The sequence below is a fragment of the Cajanus cajan genome, chromosome 1, assembly GCF_000230855.2.
Source record: "Cajanus cajan strain Asha chromosome 1, NIPB_CcT2T_4, whole genome shotgun sequence".
In the NCBI taxonomy this organism is placed as follows: domain Eukaryota; kingdom Viridiplantae; phylum Streptophyta; class Magnoliopsida; order Fabales; family Fabaceae; genus Cajanus; species Cajanus cajan.
In genome coordinates this window covers 54,214,310-54,221,277 of record NC_138517.1, presented here as the reverse complement: position 1 = coordinate 54,221,277, position 6,968 = coordinate 54,214,310, and positions in this window count along the sequence as shown.

Here is a 6,968-nt window from a genome sequence, read left to right as displayed (position 1 = left end):
GAGGATTAGAAATATTTATTTAATTTGCAAGAATGATGAACTGAGAGAGAGAACGAAATTATAGAAAAGTGCCAGTAAGTTAGGTTTTGGAAAAATTAGAATATTCCCATTAGATTCTGTATGTATTGAGGATTAGAAATACATATTTAATTTGTAAGAATGATGATCTGAGAGAGAGAACGAAATTATAGAAAAGTACCTGTAAGCTAGGTTTTGGAAAAGTTAGAATATTCTCATTAGATTCTGTATGTATTGAGGATTAGATTCTGTATGTATTGAGGATGAGAAATACATGTTTAATTTGTAAGAATGATGATCTGAGAGAGGGAACAAAATTATAGAAAAGTGCCTGTAAGCTAGGATTTGGGAAAATTAGAATATTCCCATTAGATTCTGTATGTATTGAGGATTAGAAATACATATTTAATTTGCAAGAATGATGATCTGAGAGAGAGAACGAAATTATAGAAAAGTGCCTGTAAGCTAGGTTTTGGAAAAGTTAGAATATTCTCATTAAATTCTGTATGTATTGAGGATTAGATTCTGTATGTATTGAGGATTAGAAATACATATTTAATTTGTAAGAATGATGATCTGAGAGGGAGAGAGAACGAAATTATAGTAAAGTGCCTGTAAGCTAGGTGTTGGAAAAGTTAGAATATTCCCATTAGATTCTGTATGTATTGAGGATTAGAAATACATATTTAATTTGGAAGAATGATGATCTGAGAGAGAGAACGAAATTATAGAAAAGTGCTTGTAAGCTAGGATTTGGAAAAGTTAGAATATTCTCATTAGATTCTGTATGTATTGAGGATTAGATTCTGTATGTATTGAGGATTAGAAATACATATTTAATTTGTAAGAATGATGATCTGAGAGAGGGAACAAAATTATAGAAAAGTGCCTGTATGCTAGGTTTTGGAAAAATTAGAATATTCCCATTAGATTCTGTATGTATTTGAGGATTAGAAATATTTATTTAATTTGCAAGAATGATGAACTGAGCGAGAGAACGAAATTATAGAAAAGTGCTTGTAAGCTAGGTTTTTGAAAAATTAGAATATTCCCGTTAGATACTGTATGTATTGACGATTAGAAATACATATTTAATTTGTGGAATGATGATTAGAACGAAATTATAGAAATATTCCCATTAGATTCTGTATGTATTGAGGAATAGAAATACATATTTAATTTGTAAGAATGAAGATCTGGGGGTGAGAACGAAATTATAGAAAAGTGCCTGTAAGTTAGGTTTTGGAAAAATTAGAATATTTCCATTAGATTCTGTATGTATTGAGGATTAGAAATACATATTTAATTTGCAAGAATGATGATTTGAGAGAGAGAGAGAACGAAATTATAGTAAAGTGCCTGTCAGCTAGGTTTTGGAAAAGTTAGAATATTCCCATTAGATTCTGTATGTATTGAGGAATCGAAATACATATTTAATTTGTAAGAATGATGATCTGAGAGAGAGAACGAAATTATAGAAAAGTGCCTGTAAGCTAGGTTTTGGAAAAGTTAGAATATTCTCATTAGATTCTGTATGTATTGAGGATTAGATTCTGTATGTATTGAGAATGAGAAATACATATTCAATTTGTAAGAATGATGATCTGAGAGAGGGAACAAAATTATAGAAAAGTGCCTGTAAGTTAGGATTTGGAAAAATTAGAATATTCCCATTAGATTCTGTATGTATTGAGGATTAGAAATACATATTTAATTTGCAAGAATGATGATCTGAGAGAGAGAACGAAATTATAGAAAAGTGCCTGTAAGCTAGGTTTTGGAAAAGTTAGAATATTCCCATTAGATTCTGTATGTATTGAGGATTAGAAATACATATTTAATTTGTAAGTATGATGATCTGAGAGAGGGAACAAAATTATAGAAAAGTGTCTGTAAGCTAGGTTTTGGAAAAATTAGAATATTCCCATTAGATTCTGTATGTATTTGAGGATTAGAAATATTTATTTAATTTGCAAGAATGATGAACTGAGAGAGAGAACGAAATTATAGAAAAGTGCTTGTAAGCTAGGTTTTTGAAAAATTAGAATATTCCCGTTAGATACTGTATGTATTGACGATTAGAAATACATATTTAATTTGTGGAATGATGATTAGAACGAAATTATAGAAATATTCCCATTAGATTCTGTATGTATTGAGGAATAGAAATACATATTTAATTTGTAAGAATGAAGATCTGGGAGAGAGAACGAAATTATAGAAAAGTGCCTGTAAGTTAGGTTTTGGAAAAATTAGAATATTTCCATTAGATTCTGTATGTATTGAGGATTAGAAATACATATTTAATTTGCAAGAATGATGATCTGAGAGAGAGAGAGAACGAAATTATAGTAAAGTGCCTGTAAGCTAGGTTTTGGAAAAGTTAGAATATTACCATTAGATTCTGTATGTATTGAGGATTCGAAATACATATTTAATTTGTAAGAATGATGATCTGAGAGAGAGAACGAAATTATAGAAAAGTGCTTGTAAGCTAGGTTTTGGAAAAGTTAGAATATTCTCATTAGATTCTGTATGTATTGAGGATTAGATTCTGTATGTATTGAGAATGAGAAATACATATTCAATTTGTAAGAATGATGATCTGAGAGAGGGAACAAAATTATAGAAAAGTGCCTGTAAGTTAGGATTTGGAAAAATTAGAATATTCCCATTAGATTCTGTATGTATTGAGGATTAGAAATACATATTTAATTTGCAAGAATGATGATCTGAGAGAGAGAACGAAATTATAGAAAAGTGCCTGTAAGCTAGGTTTTGGAAAAGTTAGAATATTCCCATTAGATTCTGTATGTATTGAGGATTAGAAATACATATTTAATTTGTAAGAATGATGATCTGAGAGAGGGAACAAAATTATAGAAAAGTGTCTGTAAGCTAGGTTTTGGAAAAATTAGAATATTCCCATTAGATTCTGTATGTATTTGAGGATTAGAAATATTTATTTAATTTGCAAGAATGATGAACTGAGAGAGAGAACGAAATTATAGAAAAGTGCCTGTAAGCTAGGTTTTGGAAAAATTAGAATATTCCCACTAGATTCTATATGTATTTAAGGATTAGAAATATTTATTTAATTTGCAAGAATGATGAACTGAGAGAGAGAACGAAATTGTAGAAAAGTGCCTGTAAGCTAGGTTTTGGAAAAATTAGAATATTCCCACTAGATTCTATATGTATTTAAGGATTAGAAATATTTATTTAATTTGCAAGAATGATGAACTGAGAGAGAGAGCGAAATTATAGAAAAGTGCCTGTAAGCAAGGTTTTGGAAAAATTAGAATATTCCCATTAGATACTGTATGTATTGAGGATTAGAAATACATATTTAATTTGTGGAATGAGGATTAGAACGAAATTATAGAAATATTGCCATTAGATTCTGTATGTATTGAGGAATAGAAATACATATTTAATTTGTAAGAATGATGATCTGGGAGAGAGAACAAAATTATAGAAAAGTGCCTGTAAGTTAGGTTTTGGAAAATTTAGAATATTCCCATTAGATTCTGTATGTATTGAGGATTAGAAATACATATTTAATTTGCAAGAAAGATGATCTGAGAGAGAGAGAGAACGAAATTATAGTAAAGTGCCTGTAAGCTAGGTGTTGGAAAAGTTAGAATATTCCCATTAGATTCTGTATGTATTGAGGATTAGAAATACATATTTAATTTGTAAGAATGATGATCTGAGAGAGAGAACGAAATTATAGAAAAGTGCCTGTAAGCTAGGTTTTGGAAAAGTTAGAATATTCTCATTAGATTCTGTATGTATTGAGGATTAGATTCTGTATGTATTGAGGATGAGAAATACATATTTAATTTGTAAGAATGATGATCTGAGAGAGGGAACAAAATTATAGAAAAGTGCCTATAAGCTAGGATTTGGAAAAATTAGAATATTCCCATTAGATTCTGTATGTATTGAGGATTAGAAATAAATATTTAATTTGCAAGAATGATGATCTGAGAGAGAGAACGAAATTATAGAAAAGTGCCTGTAAGCTAGGTTTTGGAAAAGTTAGAATATTCCCATTAGATTCTGTATGTATTGAGGATTAGAAATACATATTTAATTTGTAAGAATGATGATCTGAGAGAGAGAGAACGAAATTATAGAAAAGTGCCTGTAAGCTAGGTTTTGGAAAAGTTAGAATATTCCCATTAGATTCTGTATGTATTGAGGATTAGAAATACATATTTAATTTGTGGAATGATGATTAGAACGAAATTATAGAAATATTCCCATTAGATTCTGTATGTATTGAGGAATAGAAATACATATTTAATTTGTAAGAATGAAGATCTGGGAGAGAGAACGAAATTATAGAAAAGTGCCTGTAAGTTAGGTTTTGGAAAAATTAGAATATTTCCATTAGATTCTGTATGTATTGAGGATTAGAAATACATATTTAATTTGCAAGAATGATGATCTGAGAGAGAGAGAGAACGAAATTATAGTAAAGTGCCTGTAAGCTAGGTTTTGGAAAAGTTAGAATATTACCATTAGATTCTGTATGTATTGAGGATTCGAAATACATATTTAATTTGTAAGAATGATGATCTGAGAGAGAGAACGAAATTATAGAAAAGTGCTTGTAAGCTAGGTTTTGGAAAAGTTAGAATATTCTCATTAGATTCTGTATGTATTGAGGATTAGATTCTGTATGTATTGAGAATGAGAAATACATATTCAATTTGTAAGAATGATGATCTGAGAGAGGGAACAAAATTATAGAAAAGTGCCTGTAAGTTAGGATTTGGAAAAATTAGAATATTCCCATTAGATTCTGTATGTATTGAGGATTAGAAATACATATTTAATTTGCAAGAATGATGATCTGAGAGAGAGAACGAAATTATAGAAAAGTGCCTGTAAGCTAGGTTTTGGAAAAGTTAGAATATTCCCATTAGATTCTGTATGTATTGAGGATTAGAAATACATATTTAATTTGTAAGAATGATGATCTGAGAGAGGGAACAAAATTATAGAAAAGTGTCTGTAAGCTAGGTTTTGGAAAAATTAGAATATTCCCATTAGATTCTGTATGTATTTGAGGATTAGAAATATTTATTTAATTTGCAAGAATGATGAACTGAGAGAGAGAACGAAATTATAGAAAAGTGCCTGTAAGCTAGGTTTTGGAAAAATTAGAATATTCCCACTAGATTCTATATGTATTTAAGGATTAGAAATATTTATTTAATTTGCAAGAATGATGAACTGAGAGAGAGAACGAAATTGTAGAAAAGTGCCTGTAAGCTAGGTTTTGGAAAAATTAGAATATTCCCACTAGATTCTATATGTATTTAAGGATTAGAAATATTTATTTAATTTGCAAGAATGATGAACTGAGAGAGAGAGCGAAATTATAGAAAAGTGCCTGTAAGCAAGGTTTTGGAAAAATTAGAATATTCCCATTAGATACTGTATGTATTGAGGATTAGAAATACATATTTAATTTGTGGAATGAGGATTAGAACGAAATTATAGAAATATTGCCATTAGATTCTGTATGTATTGAGGAATAGAAATACATATTTAATTTGTAAGAATGATGATCTGGGAGAGAGAACAAAATTATAGAAAAGTGCCTGTAAGTTAGGTTTTGGAAAATTTAGAATATTCCCATTAGATTCTGTATGTATTGAGGATTAGAAATACATATTTAATTTGCAAGAAAGATGATCTGAGAGAGAGAGAGAACGAAATTATAGTAAAGTGCCTGTAAGCTAGGTGTTGGAAAAGTTAGAATATTCCCATTAGATTCTGTATGTATTGAGGATTAGAAATACATATTTAATTTGTAAGAATGATGATCTGAGAGAGAGAACGAAATTATAGAAAAGTGCCTGTAAGCTAGGTTTTGGAAAAGTTAGAATATTCTCATTAGATTCTGTATGTATTGAGGATTAGATTCTGTATGTATTGAGGATGAGAAATACATATTTAATTTGTAAGAATGATGATCTGAGAGAGGGAACAAAATTATAGAAAAGTGCCTATAAGCTAGGATTTGGAAAAATTAGAATATTCCCATTAGATTCTGTATGTATTGAGGATTAGAAATAAATATTTAATTTGCAAGAATGATGATCTGAGAGAGAGAACGAAATTATAGAAAAGTGCCTGTAAGCTAGGTTTTGGATAAGTTAGAATATTCCCATTAGATTCTGTATGTATTGAGGATTAGAAATACATATTTAATTTGTAAGAATGATGATCTGAGAGAGAGAGAACGAAATTATAGAAAAGTGCCTGTAAGCTAGGTTTTGGAAAAGTTAGAATATTCCCATTAGATTCTGTATGTATTGAGGATTAGAAATACATATTTAATTTGTAAGAATGATGATCTGAGAGAGAGAACGAAATTATAGAAAAGTGCCTGTAAGCTATGTTTTGGAAAAGTTAGAGTATTCTCATTAGATTCTGTATGTATTGACGATTAGATTCTGTATGTATTGAGGATTAGAAATACATATTTAATCTGTAAGAATGATGATCTGAGAGAGAGAGAGAACGAAATTATAGTAAAGTGCTTGTAAGCTAGGTGTTGGAAAAGTTAGAATATTCCCATTAGATTCTGTATGTATTGAGGATTAGAAATACATATTTAATTTGCAAGAATGATGATCTGAGAGAGAGAGAACGAAATTATAGAAAAGTGCCTGTAAGCTAGGTTTTGGAAAAGTTAGAATATTCCCATTAGATTCTGTATGTATTGAGGATTAGAAATACATATTTAATTTGTAAGAATGATGATCTGAGAGAGAGAACGAAATTAAGAAAAGTGCCTGTAAGCTAGGTTTTGGAAAAGTTAGAGTATTCTCATTAGATTCTGTATGTATTGAGGATTAGATTCTGTATGTATTGAGGATGAGAAATACATATTTAATTTGTAAGAACGATGATCTGAGAGAGGGAAC